This window comes from Eleutherodactylus coqui, chromosome 3 (assembly GCF_035609145.1).
Source record: "Eleutherodactylus coqui strain aEleCoq1 chromosome 3, aEleCoq1.hap1, whole genome shotgun sequence".
NCBI lineage: Eukaryota > Metazoa > Chordata > Amphibia > Anura > Eleutherodactylidae > Eleutherodactylus > Eleutherodactylus coqui.
The window spans coordinates 81,236,425-81,262,259 of record NC_089839.1 but is presented as its reverse complement, the minus strand read 5'-3'; the positions used below and the strand labels follow the sequence as shown (position 1 = coordinate 81,262,259).

The 25,835-nt window shown below is 42.1% G+C and overlaps 1 pseudogene; it reads right to left on the bottom strand.

Moving 5' to 3' along the window:
• Window positions 1–23,402: 23,402 nt before the first annotated feature.
• On the bottom strand, window positions 23,403–24,779 carry LOC136620136 (N-acetylgalactosaminyltransferase 7 pseudogene; annotated as a pseudogene).
• Window positions 24,780–25,835: the final 1,056 nt, after the last annotated feature.

Genomic DNA, 25,835 nt, shown 5'->3' with positions numbered 1-25,835 from the left:
TCAATTTTTCAGAATTTATGGTTTAATTGTTGCATTGTTGTAGTAATACATCTTCATATACCTCGGAAGTCAGCAGGTTTTGTCACTGCCTTTGGATAGGCAAGAATAAATGGGCTGACAAGTTCTCTTTAACAACCCTAGTCCATAAACTGATGGCTAGTATGCCCAGGAGATTGGAGAGACGTCACAGGCTAGAGTAGTGTGAGTGGGTAGGAAGAAGTGGTCTTCACCACTGTTAAATAATCTCACACAGCAGAAAAAGGACATAGATAATATGTAGTATGTAACACAATGCAGTTTTTTTTTTATCAGACCCTACCGGGTTCTAACTTTTTTACATTAGCACAAGATTTGAACAATTTGACATAAAGTAAAATAGTGATACATAAACTCAATGGGAATTTCTTTTGTAGATTCTTCCATAACATCTAGCACAAAATTGAATTCTTCTTTACTACAAGATAACTGGTATTGCAGTAACCTATACATGCACCCATGTGAGATCTGCCTAATATCCCAACTATGCAATTTTATAGTGCCATAATGTTACTCATGAGTGTATCATCATTTTAATAGAGCAATGAAATGGGCCTATGATAAACTATATAATGATGTAATTGGGCAGAGGAAATAATTATGCCTGCTAGAGAAATCACTCCGACTGCAGAATGTTTTCAATTTGCTCTTTGGAATTTTTTTCATTGGTTTATTTGAGTATAAATCAGAAGAAAAGTGCAGATGTGCAGTTACTTCCTATCACCCAGCACTTTTGTCATGTTCTTGTGTTGGCATTGAAGCGTTATGTGTTACCATTTGTAATATCCAGTAGATGCTCCTATTATTTCATGGCATCTGATTTTACACTGTTGTTTAAATAATTCCTCTCATAGGATTTTTTTGCTATGAAAGTACACTATATGCTGTATTTTGGAATTCAGTACAATAGCTAATTTTTATGATTTACTTGCCATGCATAATAGCGGTAGCAATCTGTTGTTTGCTTACATTATTCGGTGTTGCTGACAAAATATTACCATAAAAATGTATTAGTTTCATAAATAAGCCATAGAAAGGATAAAATGTAGGGGTCTACACAATAATGGAAAAATGTGGTTTTTATGCTTTCCTTTGTATCTCACTATTGTGTTGATTGCACAGATTACAGAGTCAAGCATCATAGAAACAGTATGAATGAAAAAAGTAATCTAATATTAAGTGCACAGTTACCATGTACATATATCACATGAAAAAAGGATAACTATTTATGTCACGAGCTAAGAATAATTGATGTCCAATTCATTTCAAGGGTTCAGAGATCTCCATTCTACTGGATGTTTCTAGACTGACCTTACACATGTGGAGGGTCGTCAGACCCTTGTTGGAGGCCATTGGAGCGACAGATGCCAGGTATAGATGGGGCCACCAATTCCATATCATTGTTAGGAGACACGGCTGCACCTTTACATTTAGGTCACCAGATGATCTAGAAGGTACGTTCCTATTCCAGGAGGTTCCAGTTGTCTCTGTACTGCACTGGACTCTTCCCCCAGCTTTCAGCCAGTCAATGGAGAAAGATTCTGCCCCCAGAGTCAGGATGCCGATTGTGCTTCCCATCATCCTACAAAGAGTGATTCATCTTTCTTGAGGCAAAAGGGGAAGGAAAATAGCTTGAAATGTTCTTTCACATTTTCATCTTGTCTCTTCACCTCTGGATGGGCCTTTTTTCCCTTTCTTTCTTCCTTCTGGCCTATTTCTACCTTCTCTTCCTATTCCTTCATTAGTGGGTTCCTGAGCTACCCATTTTCTTGTAATCGTTTGGCTATACAAATTGCAGGGTTTTTTTGGCTTTTGGGACTGTTTGCTTAGGCAACGTATTGCTGTTCTACGTTACCTACATAGGGTACTTGGTTCAGGATCCCGCCCCACCTTGGGCGGAGTCGCGTACCCAGTTTTAAAAGTTTCAAAGTAAAGACAACTTAACCAGAACCCATTGCCCAGGATGGATCTTCCGCGATCCAAGTTGACCAATAGATAGTGCTCATTTACTGCTGATTTTGCTATTTTCTCCCCTATCCCTTAACCACTTCAACTCTTTCCTATGTACTCTTGTGTGCTCCATCCTTCCCCTTCACAAATTTAATTTTCTTCCCCTCCCCTCCTCTTTTTTTTCTTCTCTTTTTTTCTTTCGTTATTTATAATATTGGGAGTGGGCTCCTTTTCCCCTCATTCCATCTGATCCGCTACGTGGCCAAATATAGATATTTCCTCCATCCAAATTATGTCCTCTAACAGCTCTTACCTTAATATTGTTTCCATCAATGCACAGGGACTGAACATACCGGAGAAAAGCTCCTCTCTTCTTCACCTGTTGCAGCAGAAAAGAGCCCATGTCACATTTGTTCAAGAAACCCACTTCAGAGCGAATTCTATTCCCAAGTTGAAGGATGCTCATTTTCCAGATGTTTGCCACAGCGCTTGCCCTGTCTCCAAAACCAAAGAAGTCTCCATCCTCATTGCTGGCTCCACCAGCTGGGAGCATGTGGACATGTGGAAGGATGGTGTGGGTAGATACCTTTTCATCAAGGTTAAGCTGGCAAACACTGCAGTTACCTTGGCTTCACTTTATCTCCCCAAGTCCACCCAGATTTCCTTCCTTGACGAGGCCTTGGAGAATCTAGAGGAGTTCCAGGAGGGCATCCTGATACTGCGGGGGTGACCTAAATATCCCTTTAAACCCATCTTCAGATACCTCTAGGAGGCCAGTAGTTGGCCTGCATCCACACACCATATGTTCTGCAAGACATTTTATCAGCATCACTTGGTAGATGTTTGGAGAACCATTCACCCCTCCACTAAAGATTATACCTTATTTTCCTGCCCAGACAACTTGTATTCTAGGATAGACTATTTCTTGGTCCAACATGCAAGTCTCCCTCTCATCAGATCAGCACACATCGACAACATATTCTTCTCAGACTATGCTCTCATCTCTCTCTCACTCTCTTTCCCCTCACCACACCACAGGACCTGGCATTGGTGCTTTAATGAATCTCTTGTACAAAACCCAAAGATTAAAAATGAGATACAAAACAATAACTCATCTTCAGAAACTGCCCCACTTTTGAGAAGGATACATATATATCCTTGTAGGTCTAAAAGAAAACACTGGAATATATACATTCATATAGATATAGTTATGTGCCTTTCTTTTTATATGTATACTAACTTTTATTCTCATATGTGTACTAACTCTATGAAAAAAAAACTTTAATACTTCGCCTTATATCAGATATGCCAAGATGCATTGCAAGGCAAAACAGAGAAAGAATGTCCAAAGGAACCAGACGAAGGACGAAGTGGAGGAGGGGAGAAAGAGATACGAAGAATGCATGCTTAAAGCCGCTTTCTTAGAATTGAGTGGGTGATTCTTTGCATTGGAGTTAATTAAATACGTGATTTTCTGTACATAAGCCAGAGGCGCCTCACTGTCTCAGGCCAGAAAACCGGACTGCCCATATATGGTTATAAGCCCATCACCCCTTGGTGGTGAGGGGGCAGAGGGTATAAGATCTCATGTAATCTGTAATAAAACGCGCAGTTTTTTTCTCCCGTGTGAGGAGCTAGACCAGACTCCTGTGTGTGGTGTTTCTTCCTTATCGTCGACAGCGGGACATTTGGGGTGGGCCTGATTGGTGTTGTACTTGGAATTTCCCTGACACTTTCAGTTTGGGAGCACATAAGTGCATTATCCGTGGTTTCCTCATCAGTATTGGCTCCAGAATTAAGAAAGAACATAGTGCTCAATTCAAGAACCTTTTAGGGCGTATCTAGATCCTGGAATCGGTGCATAAGTAAATTCTAGAAGCGGGGGTGGGTTCTGAGCTAGTATAGTTGAGGGAAGAGGTACGCTCACTATACAGGTCGTGTGCCAAAGCCTTCCTAGCAAAATGTGTAGGCACTTTTATGAGTATTGCAATAAACCCTGGCCCACGCATTAAGAAAGGAAAGGACCCGCTTCTACATCCCACACATTTCTTCCCCTTCTGGATGCAGCATGCATTTACCACAACAGATCGCCGAGACATTTTGCAATTATTATCAATCTTTATATAACATTTCTCCACGCTTTCGGCGCAGGATTGCTCTGCACACGGTTCACTAATACAATCATATCTCCATAACTCAGGCTTTCCCTATCTTTCACAAGAAGCAATGCAATCACTAGAATCTCCCAGTTCACAAGAGGAACTCACTTCCACACTAAAAGAATCCCGCACAAGAAAAGTCCCCAGCCCAGATGGATTCCCTCTCTCATACTACAAGCCTTTTTCTGATACCCTGTCCCTTCATTTCCTCTGGGCCATTAGCTCCCTTACATCTGGTACCAGCCCACCAAGAGATACCCTGAAAGCATTTATTACACTAATCCTGAAAGAGGGGAAGGATCCTTTCCTGTGTCAGAGTTATCATACTATATACCTACTAAACGCAGATCTAAAACTCTTCTCAAAAATGATTGCCAATAGCCTATCACCCCTCCTCCGCTACGTTATACACGAGGAATAGGTGGGTTTTTTACCACTGCGGTAGGCACACGACAACACTATCAAGGCCATTAATCTCATCCATCAGGCGAAAAAAACATCCCTTTCTATATGCCTTCTCTCTATGGACGCTGACAAAGCATTTGATAGTATTGATTGGGTCTTCCTGCAAGAAAGTCTCTACCACATGGGACTTGGCCATAACATGGTGAACTGGATCTCCAGCTTATACTCATCCCCCTCGGACTCGGTTAAACCTAATGGTAAGTTTTCCACCCCCTTTACTATCTCCAATAGCACACGACAGGGATGCCCTCTTTCCCCCCTTCTTTTTTTCTTGTGCCTGGAGCCTTTCCTCGGCCATATCCATTCCAACACTACAGATGGGGGGCTCCATGTACAAGGTGTTCATATATGCAGATGATCTGCTATTCTTTCTCTCATCTCCTAAGATCTCTCTCCCTAACCTTCTAAACCAACTCCGTCTCTATTCCACGTTATCGAATTTCAAAATGTGCAAAAATCTACAGTACTCAATGTATCTCTATCTCACTCCCTGGCCACTGAACTAAAAGATTCCTCCTCCTTTCAATGGGCCACAGATAACATTAAATATTTGGGGATCCACCTAATGGCGGATACCTCTGACCTATACGCAGCCAAATACCAAGCCTTATAAATAACATTAAAAAGTACCTAGCTTCCTGGACTATGGGTCTTTTTTTCTGGTTTAGCAGATGTTCAATATTAAAGATGAATGTCCTTCCCAGAATATTGTATATTCTCCAAGCCTTACCCATTCATATCTCTTATATTTTCTTCAGATACTTATCTTCCCTGCTCATAAAGTTTAAATGGGTGGGCAAGCCCACCCACATAGCCCAGAGTACCCTGTTGAGGCCTAAGGAGATGGGCAGCCTTGGCCTACCAGATTTGACGACCTATCACCAAGCCTCTCATCTACTGCACATAGTTGACTGGAATAGGCACATTGACTATAAGCAATGGATCTTATTGGAACAGGCATTTTCCTCCATACCCCTGTCTATTCTACTCTACTCTACTCTGGGTACAGGTTGACTTACATCCAGAGGCCAGTAATCACCCCACAATACGGTAGATCCCACTCTCAGGGTCCTTTCCCACGTTTTCCCCAAACCTGACATTTTGCCCATCCCCTCACCCCTTTTTCCCATTTTGGAAAACCCAGCTTTCCCACCTAACCTTGAAGGGGGTACACTTCACCTATGGCTCCGCAGTGGTAGGTTCAGAACATTCCACTTCCCATCAGAGTGACAGTGGCTACCTATAGAGAGGCTGGAAAATATCACAGAACCTAAAACACTAACTCAATGGCAAATCCTACAAATCAAACATTTTCTCCATTCCTTGCCTCCTGCCCTAAGATTCTCAAGAGGGAAGACTTCATTTGAGAAGCTCTGCAGTAGGACAGGTCCCTCCCACCACACCCTTTTACGTATATACAGCATATTAACCACGTACACAGGTACCCCACCACCATCATATGTTCTTGCGTGGTAAAAAGATTTGTCAATATCATTTATACCTGAACAGTTAGAGTTTTCACCTTTAGGCCTTAGTCAGACGGGCGTTTTTAGCCGCGATTTGCGCATGCGCATGCGTCCGGCGATTTTATAAAACCATTGCTTTGCAATGGTATCGGACACATGAGCGCTTTTTATGCGCTCGTCCGATAAATTATAGAACAAAAAAATCGCAGATCGCACCTATCTGCGATCTGCGATTCCTGTTCTCTTCTCTATATGCGCTCAATGGGGCCGGCGGCAGCAGCACCGACCCCATTGAGAACATATAGAAGACAAATAGAGATGAGCGAACGTACTCGGATAAGCACTACTCGTCCGAGTAATGTGCTTTATCCGAGTATCTCGCCGATCGTCCTGAAAGATTCGGGGCGCTCCGCTGCTGACAGGTGAGTCGCAGCGGGGAGCGGGGCAGAGCGGGCGGGAGAGAAGGAGAGAAAGATCTCCCCTCCGTTCCTCCCCGCTCTCCCCTGCAGCTCCCCGCTCCGCACTGCGTCCCGAATCTTTCAGGACGCGCGGGGAGGTACTCGGATAAAGCACATTACTCGGACGAGTAGTGCTTATCCGAGTACGTTTGCTCATCTCTAAGGACAAATCATTCTTCTCTGCCACAGCTGTAACAGCTGTGACAGAGAAGAACGATGTTTGCCCATTGAATTCAATGGAGCCGGCAATACAGCCGCTCCATTGGAAGCAATGGGCTGCCGGCGTGCGCGGGGTTAATTGTCGGGAAGGGCTTAAATATATAAGTCCTTCCCTGCAATTCATCCTAAAATGTGTTAAAATAAAAAAAAATTGTATACTCACCTTTCCGCTGCAGCCGGAGTCCAGCCGCGGCCGCTGTCAGTTCTCCTGAACTCCTTCTCAGCACTATCAGCCGGCGGGGCTTTAAAATCCCCGCCTGCTGAATGATCTGCCTCTGATTGGTCACAGCCCTGACCAATCAGAGGCAGGTTTCACTCACACACCCATTCATGAATTCATGAATAGGTGAGTGACTGCTGCCTCTCAGCGCTGAGCCAATCAGGGGCAGGTCTGACTCACACCCCCTTCACACCCACAGCAGGACGGCCGCGCGGAACTCCGGCTGCCGGGAGCAGGTAAGTATATATATATTTTTTATTTTTACACATTTTAGGATGCATTGCAGGGAAGGGCTTATATATTTAAGCCCTTCCCGACAATTCATCCCGGGCTCGCCCGCAGCGCATTGCTTTAAGTGGAGCGGGCTCTATTGCCGTCTCCATTGAATGCAATGCGCTGGACAGCTCCGGCCCATTTCTAATGAAACGCGGCTAGGAGCAGATTTTCAGGCGATTTGCGGGCGACTTGCGCGCACCGGTCACGCGATTTGCGGATGCGCATCCGTCATGCGATCCGCAAATCGCGAGAAAAAACGCCCGTCTGACTAAGGCCTTACACATAAATCATTCATCTCAAGCAAGGTTCAGGAAACAAGATTCAAAATTCTCTCGCGATGGTATAGGGTGTCCTGCTGATTACATAAAATGATACCAGATGTTTCCCCCATGTGTTGGAGATGCGGTGCAGGCCAGGGAGTCCTACTACATGTACTTTGGGATTGCTCGGTGTTGACGAAAGTTTTGGTCTGAAGTTTGGTGCATTACCTCTAAATTTACAGATGTTGTTCTCTCAAAATCTCCTGCATTCTTCCTCCTACATCTTGGCGACATTCCCACGTATTCCTACAGGATCTCTATGATGAGACATCTGGTTGATGCAGCAAGGGCATGTATACTGAAACTCTGGTGACAAACTTCACCTCACTCTATTTCAATGGGGTTTCAACAGATTCATGACATGATGGAGAGGGAGGACCTTACAGCCTCTATCAAAGACTCACAGGATAGGTGCTCAAAAAATGGCACGATTTGTTAGAGTTTGCTGATGCCTCCCGATGGTGTCCGGCGGCGGCGTGGTGTCGTCCTCGTCTCACAGATGCCTTCTCCTGGCGACGGGGTTTTGAATAGCCCGCCTCCAGCAAAGCAAGCGCTGTGATTGGCTTATCGAGCACTGCCAGCCAATCACAGCTGGCGCTTGATGAGCCAATCACAGCCATTCAGTGATGTCTGCAGTGACTCCCGGCTTACCTGTCCTGCGTCTTCTCTCTGCTCTGCAGATGTGTCAGCCGCACATGCACACTGCAGAGCCGTCGGGCCGGCGCAGACGTGGATAGGACATGCTGCGATTACCACCCTGCAAATCGCTGTTAAATTCCACTCGTGGGCATGGAAATGCATTTTTCAATTCAATTCAGTTCCGGATTCTGCAGTGCGAATACACCCATGTGCATTGGGCCGAAGTTGAATTATTTCAGATTATGCTTTGGGGCTCCAAGATGTAGAGAATCATGAACAGTCCCAAATATCAGTCCGTTTTGGCATAAAAACTTCAGGCCTCTGCTAAAATGCTGAAGATAAAGAGCTTTTAGCATGACCCTTTTCAGCATGACAAAGCATGCCTTCAAATCAACAAAAAAAATGGCTTTGTTAGCCGAAGATCAAAGTTTTGGAATGGCCCAGCCAGACCCCAGACTGAAATTCCATTGAAAATCTATAGGTTGACCTGAGGAGGGTGCTACACACAAGATACCCTCGCAGTGTGACAGATTTGAAATGCTTTTGCAAGGAATGGTGGGCAAAGATTGCCAGGTCAAGAGGTGGCATGCTGATAAAGACCTACCCAAAAAGACTGAATGCTGTCTAAGTCAAGGGGTCCATCAACAAAGTATTAAATTAAGGGTGTGTATATTCATCCAACCACTTTTTTTCAACCCTATAATATTACAGTTTGTTTTTCAATGGAATTGTACCAATAACGGATCTAATCAAGGCTGGATTCACATGGGTGTATATCGGCTGGGTTTTCACGACCGGCCGATATACACTGCCCCTCTAATGCATTGGTTTACAATGAATCAGTGTACATGGGCATATTTCCGAGGCATAAAAGCGCCCAGTCGGCCATGATAGCGCATTTCTGCTGGGTGCTTTTACACTGGCAACGGCTGCATAGAATCCTATAGACAGCCTATGACAGCTGCCAGAGAAAGGAGGTGGGAGTCATGCTGCTAAACTTCCACGCCCTTCTCTGCTCCTCTCCTCCTCTTGCCAGCTGTTTGCAATGGGAGGGGACAGGGCAAAGCTAAGCACCACCCCTCCCATAACTGGCTGCAACAAGGGGCTTGGCACACTAGTTCCCACCCCATTCCGCTTCCTCTTCTTGCAGAGAGCTGGCAAAGGGGGATGGAAGGGGGAGAACAGCTTAGCGGAGCTAAACTGTCTCCCCCCGCCCAACAGCATTGCGCCATATATGCGTCGGGCCCGTGCCGTCTGAACGTAAAAACACATATGCCCGTGTGAATCAGCCTAAAGGTGAAAATAAATCTGAAATGATTCATCCTTGTCAGATTTTATAATATTGTAAAAACATGGTATTTTAACAAGGGTGTGTAGATTTTTAATATTCACTGTATGGCTCTGTCGAAGATGGAAAAATGAAAAGCTTACAGCTCTTGGAACACAGAGATGAAAAAATTAGAATGAAAAAACTGAAAAATTGTGGGCCTTACGGCTTTAGAGCTGTGACCATGAATAAAGACGAAAATGTCAATAATCATTCATGCATAGTTATATTTTATTTTACTTTACTCCTTTAAATTCTTTTGTATGTAATTGGAGGGTTTTTTTGCAGTAGATCTATCCTACTTGATGTTCTACCGCAGATTATTTAGGCATTGCTAATGTACTGCATGATTCACATAACTGCACGATGGTAATTTATGAAAGGCTAATTTGAAATCACCATATTAGCATGCCATAAAGTTGCTGTAGTTTAAACTATTGATTATTGATCCCTTTGTAATGTGTTTCACAGTTCATACTTTCCATCTACTTAAGTAAAAAAAAGTCTGGTGTCTAGATTTACAGACTGCGAGCAAGTGCAAACCCGGAATTACTTCTTAAATCACTATGTGCTTGAAAAGACTCTTTTTTTCTTCATTTAAATACATGTACGGCCAATATTAAACATATCTATTATGAAGTCAAGGTCAAGTGAACCACATATAGTGGAAATGGAGGAACTGGTTTGCTCTAAGTATTTCTAATACAGCATTATTATGACTGAGCATTTCTCTGCAGCTATACTAAATATACTATATTTTCTCATGAACAGTATAATATGACAAATGCTATAAGGAAAGGAAACTGCTACGTATAATAAGGGGAAAAGGTGAACTGTCCTGTCTTTACTTCTCATCTCTTCATCTTCTTGAATATTCGATAGAAGGAAGCATGGCAGCTTAGTGCTTAGAACTGTTGGCTTACTGCACTGGGGCTCTGGGTTCAAATCTCACCAAGGACAATATTTGCATGGAGTTTACATGTTCTCCCCATGGGTTTAAATCTCACCAAGGACAGCATCAGCATGGATGCTTTCCTCCCCATGTTTGTGTGGATTGCCTCCAACCTCTCAAAACAGAATACATTTAGGTAACAATAGATTGTGAGCCCTAATGGGGGCAGAACCTGATATCCTGTACTGTGTGATATGCACGTGCTATATAAATATAGGTGATTACTCTGTATTTAATTTTACAATGGTTTATGGAAGATCTGCTTCAGGGCTCAGTCAGATGAGCGGATATACTCGTTTTTCTCCGCGTGGAAAAAAAACCTAAATTCGCACCTACAAAAGATAGAACATATGGGTGGCAATGGACCTGGTCATGCAGATTTTTTTCCGCACGGAAAAACATGCGAATATCCTTTCGTCTGACTGAGCCATGATGCCTTTCCAAGAACTCTATCTATTGTACAGCATGAAGTAGGTGCGAAACCATCCATTACTTGCTGATATATCAGGACTACTCTTTTTTTCTAACCTTTTTGTGCCTCCCAATCTGCCTATTTAAAAACCCAAAGGTCATTGATACTCCTGTATCCAGATCATGTTCTGCTGTTTTGGAATTCCCACTTTCAAAAAATCATAACTTTTTATTTTTCCAGTGACATATCTACATGAGATATATATTTTTTTTTTGCAAGGCGTGTAGTGTTTTTCAGTGGTACGATTTAACATACCATACAATATATTGTAAAACTTTTAAAAGCTTCTAAGTTTCTAATAATAGCTTTAGACCCTCTAGGGCATCAAGATGGTATACAGCCCTGGGTATGTGCCCCATGTATCCTCATAATCAAGCCCTGTGTGCCACCTGTAAGTGTTCTGTTATTGCTTTGGTGCCCAGGTACTATATGATTTTTGTAACATTAACTAACCATCCATGAAAGCACCACAACCATCACCATGATAGACCAAAATCTTTGATAGGCTTCCATTTTTAAGCCACATTGGCTCTTGTTTATAAATGAAAGAATGACAGTATAGCTCCAACAATATAAAACCACCTGTGATATGAAACAAAATCAGGCTGAAGATTTTATATCATTCATGGCGGTGCCGGGTTCCATGCCTAAAAGTATAGATGTAGGGAATGCTTTTTCACACATCGCAATATCAAAGTAAATCTATTGGAGTATTTGCGAATGCATTGGTGTGAATGTAATCTTGCTCATCGAAATAGTAGAGTGGAACCCCTGTAGCAAATTCAATAGAATAGTGAAGGCTATAACGATGAGATCAGGTGATTGCAGTCTCATATATCTTGAGACTTTGGGGGTCCCCATTAACTGTGCAAATGTGTGGGCGATCGCACCTGCGCATCTCATATTGATTGATGCGTTTTTTGCAGATTGCCCATTTGGTGACATAGTAGCATCGTTGATAGGAGTGTTTGACTATTGTGAGTCTGTTCTGTAGGTTTAAATAGCCTTCTTGGGATTGAAAGATCCAAGCCTCCTCACACATTACTTGAGTTTGGATGCACAAGAGTGTGTTGCTATCTGGATTTTTAATTACAGCTTTTTGTCCCTCATGAACCCCCTGGACTACAACAGAGGGGGGAATGCATTAGGATTACCTGGGACTTATTTTCATGGGAAATTTGTCTATCGGTTTATAAAGTTCTCCCTATTCAGGAAGTACATATATGTAGAGTATGATAGACTTCCCATTGGAAAAAAGGCTTCCCACTGGAGACAGCCATCGTTCAGTAGGGCCGCTCTTTTTGGGGCGATGTCTCTACTGATTAGTTGAGGAAATATTAGGGCCAGTATAGGTGCATTTACTTACTGTATGATATTCAATCTGAAGTGATCTTCTTTGAAAGGGCCTATTCTTTCAATACCAAGTAGCCAACAATTGTAAATATAGGATATCAAGTTTGAAATATGTTTCAACTAATTATGAGTACAGCCCATTGGGGCTTTGCTGTTATATTATGATGGTTGCATATCATTATGCTACCTACTGAGTAGAGCTTTGCTTGGTTCCCTGCTGCTTTATTTACACTGTTGTACTGTCCTCTTGCCTACTGATGTCATTGCCATCAAAAAGTGTTGGTTATCATTGAATTATTTGTGATAAGTTGGCTTTTAAACTTAATAAATTGTGTTCTTATGGGGGTATATTTAATGCAGTAATTTGTTGTTTGCGATACCTCTGGGCTATATCTACAATTGGCAATGATTTTTTGATACAGATGTAGGGGGGCTGAATTTGTCATTTAAGGGTGTCTGGACTACAACATCTCACAAAACCAAGATAACATATTGCATTATCACAATATGTTGTGTTAAATGATAAACCAGTTTTTTTTCTTAATTTCTTGATTTTTTTTAAAGAATTGGGTAGTAGTAATGTACGAAATCTTGATATAACAGATAAGGGCAGATTTAATATGTTTAAGAAAATGTTTATTATGTAACTTTTTTAATGTAAGCGTTTAAAGAGTTAGTCGATAATTAATGTAAAGCAGTTTACTGGAGGTGACAAATTAACACCATATCTTAATTTTTGCTGTTAGGCTGACGGATCATATTGTCTGTTGGATTCATTTCACGGTCTAGTTGATCAGCTATAGTTGCAGAGCAGAACGAATAAACAGCTAATGCTCAGGGTGAGATGCAAGGCTCAGTATGATGCAATGCCTTAGAGTTTCATTATATGACTGATGAAGCACGCCAGTCATTTCATGCAAAATACAGCTTTGCCTCTGACAAGAAAAGACAGCTCAAGCTAAATAAAAGTCAGCTGCCAAATCCATTTTAGACCCGTTTCACCCACCGGACAGCCACCTTCGTAGGACTAAATGAGCACTGGCAGCTACATCAAAACTTAAAACCACACTATCTAGATTGTGCACTCACTCGTATCTGGAAATATATACATTTCATACCAATGCCCTCATATTTTGTGTACAAAATGATAACTAGGCAAGAAAAAAATTTTAAAAAATCTTGGCCAATGTCAGGTATACTTATAGGCACAATATTGCATTTTGTTTTTAGAGCGCTGTCCTGTTTTTAACACTTAGGCCTTAGTCAGACGGGCGTTTTTAGCCGCGATTTGCGCATGCGCATGCGTCCAGCGATTTTATAAAACCATTGCTTTGCAATGGTATCGGACACATGAGCGCTTTTTATGCGCTCGTCCGATAAATTATAGAACAAAAAATCGCAGATCGCACCTATCTGCGATCTGCGATTCCTGTTCTCTTCTGTATATGCGCTTAATGGGGCCGGCGGCAGCAGCGCCGACCCCATTGAGAACATATAGAAGACAAATCATTCTTCTCTGCCACAGCTGTAACAGCTGTGGCAGAGAAGAACGATGTTTGCCCATTGAATTCAATGGAGCGGCAATACAGCGGCTCCATTGAAAGCAATGGGCTGCCGGCGTGCGCGGGGTGAATTGTCGGGAAGGGGTTAAATATATAAGCCCTTCCCTGCAATTCATCCTAAAATGTGTTAAAATAAAAAAAAATTGTATACTCACCTTTCCGCTGCAGCCGGAGTCCAGCCATTGCCGATGTCAGTTCTCCTGAACTGCTTCTCGGCACTATTCAGCCGGCGGGGCTTTAAAATCCCCGCCTGCTGAATGATCTGCCTCTGATTGGTCACAGCCCTGACCAATCGGAGGCTGAAAACAGTCACACACCCATTCATGAATTCATGAATGGGTGAGTGACTGCTGCCTCTCAGCGCTGAGCCAATCAGTGGCAGGTCTGACTCACATCCATTCATGAATTCATGAATGGGTGTGAGTGAGGCATGCCTCTGATTGGCTCAGCGCTGAGCCAATCAGGGGGCAGGTCTGACTCACACCCCCTCCACACCCACTGCAGGATGGCCGCACGGAGCTCCGGCTGCCGGGAGAAGGTGAGTATACAATTTTTTTTTATTTTAACACATTTTAGGATGAATTGCAGGGAAGGGCTTATATATTTAAGCCCTTACCGACAATTCATCCCGGGCTCGCCCGCAGCGCATTGCTTTAAATGGAGGCGGCTCTATTGCCGTCTCCATTGAATGCAATGCGCTGGACAGCTCCGGCCCGTTTCTAATGAAACGCGGCTAGGAGCCGATTTTCGGGCGACTTGCGCGCACCGGTCATGCGATTTGCGGATGCGCATCCGTCATGCGATCCTCAAATCGCGCAAAAAAACGCCCGTCTGACTAAGGCCTTACAGGCACAATATGCCTATAGCTGGCCCTTGGGAAAGGATGCCTTCTAGAGGAAAGATTTACTGAATAATGTGTATTCCGGGCTTGGTCTGAACTAGCATGACCTTGGACAGTTGATCTTGGAGTGTTGGTTAGAAGATCACTGTAAGTGGCAATATTTCATTAACTGACTAGTTCATACCACTTCCCAGCCAGAACTTTTGATCCTGGGCAAAACTATAGTGGTACTGGCCATGGCAAACTGACAGAATACTGTCCCACAACAGTGGCTGCAGTCTAGAGGCTACTTATTGTTCTTGTGAGCTGTTGTCAATATCTAGTAATTAGTACTTACCTAAATCGGTCCAAGGAGGAACAACCAGTGGGCTGACAATAGAGTCATGCTTACTTAAGGCTCGAGAATGTGTGTAGGGAGAAAAATATCAATGAGGGCTATGATAGAAAATTGTATCAAAGGGTTTCACAGCTTGTTGTGTTTTGAACTATGTAGCAGCTATGCTGACTCCTGTCCATCACCACAAACGTCTACAATTGACATGTGAGAATCAGAACTGTATCATTGAATATAGGAATAACATAGTAACATAGTATGTTAGGCTGAAGGAAGATAATGTCCATCTAGTTCAGCCAGTTTCCACTCCTCCCTTGTTGACCCAGAGGAAGGCAAAAAAAAAACAATGAGGCAGAAACCAATTAACCCCCTTGGGGGAAAAAATCCCTTCCCAGCTCCATAATCCCTGGATCAACGTTTGAAAATTCCTACCTGACTCCAAGACCTCGATCAACAACCCCGCTGGTTATATTTAATGTCTATATCCTTTTTATCACAGCACTCTAGGAACGCATCTAGTGTCCTCTTAAACGCCTCTATCAATTTTGCCATCACCATGTCCTCAGGCAGAGAGTTGCACAGTCTCACTGCTCTTACAGTAAAGAACCCCCTTCTATGTTGGTGATGAAACCTGCTTTCTTCTAGACGTAGAGGATACCCTCTTGCTACCATCGCAGTCCTGCATATAAACAGATCATGGGAGAGATCCTTGTATTGTCCCCTAATGTATTTACACGTAGTTATTTGCCCCCCTCTCTTAACCGTCTTTTTTCCAGGGTGAATAATCCCAATTTGGATAGCCTCTATGGGTATTCCAGTCCCTTCATTCCATTTATTAATTTAGTTGCCCTTCTTTAAACCCCCTCAAGCACTACAATGTCTTTCCTGAGCACCAGTGTCCAAAACTGTATACAGTATTCCATGTGAGGCCTGACAAGTGCCTATTATATCTGAATAATTAAAGTCTCTCATGATAATTACTTCATTGTGGTTTGACACCTCTTCTATTTTCATTATGAATACGTTTTCTGTTTCTTCTGTTATTTTTGGTGTTCTATAGAAAACCCTCATCAGGATTTAGTTTTTTTTCCCTTCCTGTATTTCTACCCATAGCGATTTAATGTTTTCGTTACCTACAGCTATATCTTCCCGTAGCCTTGGCATTAAGCAGGATTTAACATACAGACATACCCCTCCCCCTTTTTGTTTACCATGGTCTCTTCTGAAGAGATTATAACCCTGTAAATTCAAAGCCCAATCACAATTGTCATCGAGCCATGTTTCAGTTATTCCTACTATGTCGTAATTTTCTTCAGACATTCTTGCTTCAGGCTCACCCACTTTACTGATCAGACTTCTTGCATTCATTGCCATACAATTTATATGGTTGTTATTATTCTTTGTATTTATTTTGCTACTTATGGTCCTATTAGCTGTTCTATCAGTTCTAACTGTACTAACCACTCCCCCTGCTCAACCCCCATTCCCAATACTTGGTCCCAGGTCAATGTCTACACTGTCTTCCCCCTTATTATTCTTTTTGCCCTCCTCCCAGTCCCAAGTTTAAACACTCATCCAACCTTCTAACCATCTTCTCCCTCAGCACAGCTGCACTCTCCCCATTGAGATGTAGCCCGTCTCTACTGTAGAGCCTGTAGCCGACAGCAAAGACAGCACAGTTCTCCAGGAACCTGAACCCCTTCTTCTTACACCAACTCTAAAGCCACTTGTTTACCTCCCTAAGCTCCTGCTGCCTTTCTGGAGTGGTACAGGTAGTAGAAAACTACATGCTAGTTCACGACTAGCCTCCCTTGTTTTCTTTCCTTTACCCCTTCTAACTTTCACCTAGCTAGTTGCCTGCTTGACCTGCTCTTCCAAACTACCATCTTCCCAGCAACTACCCCAGTGAGTGCCTGCTCAGTGAGCAGCAAACTCCTTTCCATATTGTCAATGGATCTCAGTGTTGCCAGTCGCTCATTTAGATCCAGGATTTGGGTTTCCAAATGTGCAATGTGCATGCATCTTGCGGAATATTATGCACCCTCGATCGGCTGATCAAGAACTGCATAAGTTGCACAAGTAGCACACTGGACGGCATTCTCAAGCATGGAGCTCATTCTAGTGGGGATCTACAAATTTACGTCCAGAAGTAACAAAAATAAACTAGATCACACTCCTCATGTGCCTCTGCTCATTCGCAACCACTCACGTGCCTCTGTGTGATGCCCTCGGCAATGTTCTGCTGGCAAACCTTGGGTTCTTGCACTCATCAGTATGCTATTTGGACACATTTCACCTACTTAAACATTGTGGCAAACCAAATGGAAAGGTCTTCCCTTATGGCAGTGGCTTCTTCCAGCAGGGTAATTGTTCAGGCATGGTTTGTCTTGGCTTTTACAATTCTAGATCTCAATCCGAGTATCTGTGAGATGTGCAGGTAAAATAAGTTCAAACAATGGAAGCTTCACCCTTCAACTTAGAGGTCTTAAAGGATCTATTGGATGATATTTTGGTACTAGATACAACAGGACACCTACAGAAGTCTTGTGGATGCCATGCCTTGATGGGTTGGAACTGATTTGGCAGCATGAGAGGGACGTACACATTATTTGACAGTGATTTTAATGTTATGGCTGGTTGGTGGCATGCAATTCAGTAGATTTTATTGCAAGATGCTTATAACCACTCATTATTAGACACATTTACAGTATTTTCAACGCACAATAATTGATGGTCTTATCTGAAACTGCACAGATCGTCAAAGGCAAATAATGCAGTTCATTTTCAGCTTTGTTAGAGATTATTATGTTTTCAAGTACAATTCAATACATACAGCGTTCAGATGATGAATACTGTTCAGATTTGTCATTTAGCTTTGTTTGCCCTCAATATTGTTTAAAATTAGAGTTGTCCATAAAATCAAAAGTGGAATTTTGTTTTTGTAAATGCTCTTTTATTTCTGGATTAAGCGTCCGGCTAATTAAATGCAATTATTACAGTACTTTGAAATACCAATTTCTTTTTGCAGGAGCTATTGTTTCCTCCCAAGGGTTTAAACAGATTTTAGAATTTAAATAATTAAAGAGGTTTTACGTATAAATGCATTTCCTGCTTTATTATCAAATAAAAGAGAATCTACATAAAAGAATACTTAAATGGCTCTGCAATAACACATCACACCATAGAACAATCAGTGCAATATAAAGAAACAGGAAACGTTACTTACATGGCTTATCTGATTAGCAAAATGTATGCAAACTTATAAAGCTGCTGCATTAAACCAAGAAAATAAAAATGTAGGAATCTACTATTGGAAAACCTCCTGAGCAAAATTAAAGACATTCATAATTAGCAATTCCCTAATCTATGCATGTGTATATACTTATATGTGTGAGTTAGCAGTCGCCTGGCCCTGCATGTGTCAGGAAGTAAGCAAGCACATAAGATCTCATACAAAAAGAACAAAACTGGCTTTCAAGAGCCACCTAGTGGATAGCAATTATTTAAGTCAATGTACATTCTCTTAACAAGCCTTGTCAAATGACTAAGAATATAAGCCAAGGTCTATCTTGGAAGAGCTGATGAGAGGACCAGAGTTGTTGCCCCATATTTGTGTTCTGATCAAGTGAGTGCTCCGTCAAGAAACTGTTTATTGTGCCTCGATGCAGCTAAGCTAAGTCCCCTTATAGAGAGTCTGTAACTGTCAAGCTTTGTACTATTATTGTAACCATCAAGCTCTGTGCCTTATATAGAATCTGTAACCATCAAGTGTTTTCCCATTGAAATGGATATGCTTTGTGCCTTCTAAGGAGTTAACCTCTAGTTATTTGATCATCAATTGGGGTGGGATGGTACTTCTGGGATGGTATGTTCTGGGATGGTATGTCCTTTTAAGGTAGTATAAATGTACCTTTCTGTCTGTTGGGTTGGAGCAGATCTGGTTGTATCTGATGGCCTGGCTGTAGATGTTGGACTTTTTGATGTGCTTAGGATGTTTAGGATAGAGCCAACAGGATACCCAAAAATCCACTCCTCCAATACACAGAGAAGGAAGAAAATGGATGTGAACCTCTAGTAGTGACCTACAATTCACAGCTAGAGGTACTACGGAGAACCGCAAAGAAACTCCATCATACCTTACATAAGGATGACTGTCTGAAAACCATATTCCCAGATCCTCCACTTCTGTGTTACAGGCAACCTCCAAATTTGAGAAACCTTATAATCAGGAGTGCATTGCTTCTAACACATAAAAAGGAACTTATCCCTTTAATGTAAGGAGCTGCAAGACCTGTTCAAATGTACTGACCGTGGAAAGGATACAAATCCCCAACATACAGCAGGACTATAAGATTCCAGGGAAATTGACATGTTCCACGTCCAATATTGTGTACCTAATCCAGTGCAGTGAATGTCCTGTTGGGGGCCTTTACATTGGGGAGACAGGACAAAAACTGAAAGCGAGGATGAAATCTCATTGCCACATGATTAAAGAGCGAAAGATGGATTTACCTTTGGCTAAGCATTTTTCTAGCCACGGACACAACATACAACATATGAAAGTTATTATACTTAAATGCAATTTTAGGTTCCAACATCACAGAAGAATTTGGGAATTTAACTTTAAAACTACCTTTGATACGATCAAAAATGGGATGAATCTTGGAGGTGGGTTTCTGCATCAGTGGAGATTATGAGATATGAGAAACCCAGAGCAGAGGTAATATATTAGTCTGGTGGTGACACTCTAACATCAATTCAGAGACCATAAAACTTTCACATCCCTTGTCACTGGACTAATTAATTATTTACTGTTATGCTCATTCCTTTCTGGTAGTTATCTAAGTGCTATTAATCACAATATGTCTGTGCCCTCTTATCCTGTTCTGGAATTTGTTTCAAGTACAAATTAATCACACCATGTTTGTGCCCTTCCATATAACCATGTGTATATGTTTTTATATAAATAGTCTTTAGATCTGTTCCATTAAGCCAGAGTAAGAACCCTGAGTAGGTTCAAAAGCTTGCTATAACATGATGTATTTCTGTTAGCCAGGAACGTTTGAGGGACCTCTCCTTTCTTTAGGCATCAAGAAGGGGGAGTTATTCCAAAATGTTCTGGAGTGTTGTTCCACTTCACATGGATCATAGAGTATATAAGCTAAAAACTACACTTTGATGAATAAATGAAATATGCTTGTATTGTGAGATATATATATATATATATATATATATATATATATATATAAAGCTATTTCTGTAAAGAAGATATGCATTGCAGTCATAAAACAGACACTAAAAAGCACCCATTAATAGCCATGTGAGAGCAATCTCAGTCTCCTTTATCTTAGGTCAAAACTTGAAATGATGCTAAACAAGGAGAAAGTTTTTCAGTTTGTGATAAAATTTCTTTTCCTTCTATTACAACTGTAACAAGATAAAAGACAGACCTCTACTTTCAGAGGAAATATGGAGCACGGAGGCAGAGGTTATTGGATAATACCTACTTCTATATAAAACGGTTTTAGCGCATTGTTAGAGACTTCTGAACTATTAAACCCTTTCCACAGAGTAAACTTGTTTAGTCAACACTTGAAAAATACACTAACAATCAGAAGCTAATGAAATAATATATCTATGTCAAACTTTGGCCGTAGCCTAGAGATGAAGGTGAGCCGGGATATATTGATCAATATATCATTGTGCATTTTGTGATGAGGATTCTGCTTTCTGTCTTCATTCTTCAGGTTTAATTGGAAAGTGTTACACGCAGCTATGTCCAACATCACCCTCCGAATGCTGTACACTTGACAAACACTTTGGTAATTTCTTGTTGTCCATATCTTCTTCTCACTTGTTGCAATTTTTTTTTTGTCTTATTAGCTTTCTCTCACCAGTCATTTCCTAATCGAAGACCTAAACCTCTCTATTGCTCTTTAGGCTTGTTCTACTTTTAAGCGTGCATTGATTACTTTCATTCTTGAAGTGAATATCCATCCTCAAACAGCTTATTGTTTTATTCTTAATCTAAATAAGTTAAAAAGCTCATGCTGATTTGTTTCTTAATATATCTTTATAGTATTTGGAGCTCTGTTTTCTGGTAAAAAGCTCCTAATCCCCGTAAATTTAAAACATAACATGCTGGTTACCTGCTGCCGCCACGGTATGTAGTATGGAAACTGTTTGCATACTGTTATTGAACTCAATAATGCGATACGCAGTAAGCCTCCAAAAGTGGCAGATGCAGGCAGCCAGCAGGTTGTGCTTAAAGTGTTTGTTTATGCAGGATATTCGGAGCTGTGGCTTAGAAAATCAAAGACTGATATAAAGACGTCTTAATAAATTAATTAGTTCAAAGTCTGAAACTTAACGATATGTTATTGCTCAGTATGTTATTTCAGTAAGGCTGCTTCCACACGGGCAATGCGATATAGCGGCTAGACAATCGCAGTGATATCGCATCGGTGGTCCGAGATTTTGTGTTGCTACAAAGTCCCAAGTGGTGCTACAATGTCACACAATGTTGTAGCACCACGTGCAAGGATTTTTTGGGGGGAACGGGGTTTGAAATATGAGCCCCACCCCTAAAATAAGCCCTAGTTGCATAAAGAAAACAAAAAAGAACACATACATCACCTAAGAAGCTTCTTCTTCCTGGCACTTGTTTTCAGGCATCTCTTCTTGGCCGGGGATTTGAAAATCCCTGCCTCCAGGAAGCACTACCTTGATTGCTTAAGAGCCTCAGCCAATCAGAGCCAGCGCTCAATGAACCAATCACAGCCATTCATTTTCCAATCCCTGATCAGAAGAGATGCCTGAAGACATGCCTTATTTTCGTCGCTCAGGGGAGGCATGTAATGGGGTGTCATAATACATGAGCTGTGATATAACAAACATTGGCTGCTAAAAGAACTAGAGTTTTCACTGTTTTATAGCATTTTACGCTGTTCAAGCGGTTTGCCCTCAGTGCTTAGGGAAGAATGTCTGTTGTCTTGTGCTATGTGCTGGTCCTCGGTTGCCCAGAAACCAGAGTAGTTAAGTAGAGGTGGGTACCCGTTCTCTGCAGGAGATGAGATAAAATGTGCTACTGGAAGCAGTTGTATGCTGACTAGAGATGAGCGAGCACCAAAATGCTCGAGTGCTCGTTACTCGAGTCGAACTTTCAGTGATGCTCGAGAGTTCGTTTCATGTAACGAACCCCATTGAAGTCAATGGGCGGCTCGAGCATTTTTGTATATGACTGGTGCTACGCTAAGGTTTTCATTTGTGAAAATCTTAGCAAATCCCCAAAGTCATGTAAAAAACACAGAAATGGATAGGGCAGGTGAGGAGCAACATGCAGGGCTGCATTTCGGGCTCCGAGGTCTCACTATTAAGCCACAATAGTGGCAAGAGTGAGACCCCCCCCCCCCCCCACTGTCAGCATAACAATCGTTCTCCTCTACCACAGCTGTAACAGCTGTGGCAGAGAAGAACGATGTTAGCCCATTGAATTCAATGGAGCCAGCAATACAGCCGACTCCATTGAAAGCAATGGGCTGCCGGCGAGCGCGGGATGAATTTTCGGGAAGGGCTTAAAAATATAAGCCCTTACCTGAAAAAGAAAGATTTTCTTTTTTTTTCACAGGACTGAACACGTTTTATTAAAATATCTTCCATGTTAAAGGTATGGCTGTATACTGTTGTGGAAGTACCCGGAATCCAATAGATACAGCAAACTATATGTTCCAACATAACCTTCATGGATTTGTCATAAACTGGTAGTAGCGCCCGCTACTGGAGGGTCCGTGTATTACTAGCTCATTGTATCAGCCCCCCATGTTAAAGCTGTAACCCCTCCATCAGTTATCAGCAGCTTCTATCTAGGCAAAATATACCTGTGTCTTCACTATATATGGAGCAGCTTCCATCCCTGGAAACTTCCGAAAGGATGTGACCTCAATAAGTGAACTAGTCACCAAAGTGGAGGGGGAAAAAAACCCACATATACTGGCTGTTACTGTATTTATTCTTTGCACTTCCTAAGAAATATACGACAGCGTGTCACTTGAGGACAGAAGGTCTGCACAAATTATGTAGCGGTTAGTGTAGGGACGATTCCAATGGCCAATCGTGCGTTAATCGCTTCGATACATTTACTTAAGAGATAGTTTAACCTGAGATTAGTTGAAGCCTCAACTTTCCTAGTGTCATAAAACACCAGGATCTGATATTTTGACACTAACCAGAACATTGTGCCTTATCTGGTACTTGTACTATGTTGTGGAGTGTGAAGACACTTTCGGAGTGTGGGTAGTAGAATTAGCAAAGCTATACAATTTACACAGATCAGAAGTTGCACCTTAAGAAGATGTCCATGATAATTGTTTACAGGTGACCACGAATGTGACATGACCTCTAAAGGAACAGTAATGAGTACATGTATGTGCATAACATTAAGAATTATGGCCTTGTCATGTGGCTAGGGCACCCAGCCAATAGAAAGGTCCCTTTACACTCTATGCATCCTTGTATTCATCAGACATTCATCATTCACCGATTGGCTTCCACCGATAACACATGGTCATCATATAGATCTGCTATACAAAAGAAATAAAGAGGCACTAAGATTTTTTTTTTTCAGATTTTCCCCATTCAAAACAGCAGCACGGACAAAAAGCCACCATTGCTAAAACAAATCGTGGCAGTGCTTTGGAAAAAGAAAACAAAAATCAAATGGAAATCTAGTTAAATCACCGAGACACATAAATCAAATGATTTTCAAGTGTGTTTTTAAAAAAACTACCTTCCAGCCCCTGAGTATAATCCCAAAAAATTATTGTCTTTAGCTTTGTTCCTACAAACAGAGCTAGAAGCACTTTACAAACATTATCTTGAATCAAGATGATGTAAACGTGTAAAAAGTTTAAGGTAAAAGCAGTCTTGTAAACATTAACTGCAGGAGGACTCCGCTCTAATCCTGTAGACCGCCCTTCTCCTTCGTTACTTCTTGAAGGGGGTTTGCTGCAGACAGTTCTTATTTGGAGCAGCTTCCAGGCTTCCTTCAGCCAAGTCCATCTCTGCGTGTTGGTCTTCCATTCTACACACTAAGGATGTTGTTCATTTCCCACTTTTGTGATGACTTGCTGGAGTCACAGTCTGACAAGAATACTATGTGAAGAACCTCAGAGCGATCCAAGCATTTTCCGGAAGGAATATAGGTGAATCGGTTTATGTTCTTAAAATATTGCCATTCCTTGTACTCATTCAGATTACAATGTGTGATCATGACTGCTGTGCCATCCTGCCCCTTAGTCAGACACTGGTCATACTGCATCAACTGATTTGCTTCATTTATCCGGAAAAGCTGGTTTCCGCCCATCCTATGGCAGGGACCCAGTTCCACTAAGCCTCCGTTTGTATGACCCATGCTGTCAATGCAATAGCTGGAGTCTAAACCTCTTATCTCTCCCCAATCCACATTTTTAGGTGGGAGTGGATAGTGTGCCGGGATATCATATGCGATCTCTTCCATGAACCATTTAAAGCTTTTGCAGTTGTGGTCCTCTCGGAATTTTTTCAGTTCACTTATATCACCAAAAGCCAGAGCTTTTGTTTCAGGGCGGCTTGCGTAGAAATAGTCTCTGTACTCATCCCACCAAACTTCCACAACTCTGACGTAGTTCTTCAGTGTTGGCGATGATCCCACATAAACAGGAGGTGGGTTTCCTTGCCACCCATGCAGACGTATAAAAGAATAAAAATGCAGGCATTCTCTTCAATGGAGCCGCTGCTGCTGTCGGCGACTCCATTGAAGATAATGGTCCGCTGGCACCCCTGAATTCTTTTTCAGGGAAGGGCTTTACATATAAGCCATTCCCTGGAAATGAATTAAAAGTGATTTAAAAAACAAAAAAAATAGATACTCACCTCCCTTCAGCTGCCGGGGCACAGCCGCGTCTTCTCCTGCTGTCCCCTGCACTGTGGTGCTGAACTGCTGTCATTCAGCTGAGAGCTGCGCTGAGCCAATCAGAGGCAGCAGTCACTCACCCATTCATAAATTCATGAATGGGTGTGAGTGAGATCTGCCTCTGATTTTAAATCCCCGGCTGCTGAATACTACAGAGAGCAGTTCAGAGAACTGCCAGCTGGCCACAGCTGAACTCCGTCTGCCGGGACCAGGTGAGTATATATATATTTTTTATTTTTATACATTTCTGGATGAATTGCAGGGAAGGGCTTATATATTTAAGCCCTTCCCGAAAATTCATTGTGCGATCGCCGGCAGCCCATTGCTTTCAATGGAGCCGGCTGTATTGCCGGCTCCATTGAATTCAATGGGCTAACATCGTTCTGCCGGGACAAGGTGAGTGTATTTTTTTTTTTAACTTTTTACACATTTTAGGATGATTTTCAGGTAAGGGCTTATATTTTTAAGCCCTTCCCGAAAATTCATCCTGCGCTCGCCTGCAGCGCATTGCTTTCAATGGAGCCGGCTGTATTGCCGGCTCCATTGAATTCAATGGTCAGTGCTCGTTTAATGGAGATGAGCACCGCGTGGTACTCGTCTCGAGTAACAAGCATCTTGAGCACCCTAATACTCGAACGAGCATCAAGCTCGGACGAGTATGCTCGCTCATCTCTAATGCTGACGTGAGGCTCTGCCTGTATGCCGTTGAAAAATTGATTAATTCCTCAAGGAGGATAAAGACCAGGGGAATTTCATGGGCTGTGCAGACATGTAATTCCTAAGAGCACCAGGAGAACCAAAAGCTGAACCTTTGCTCAAATAAAGTTCCATGTATTG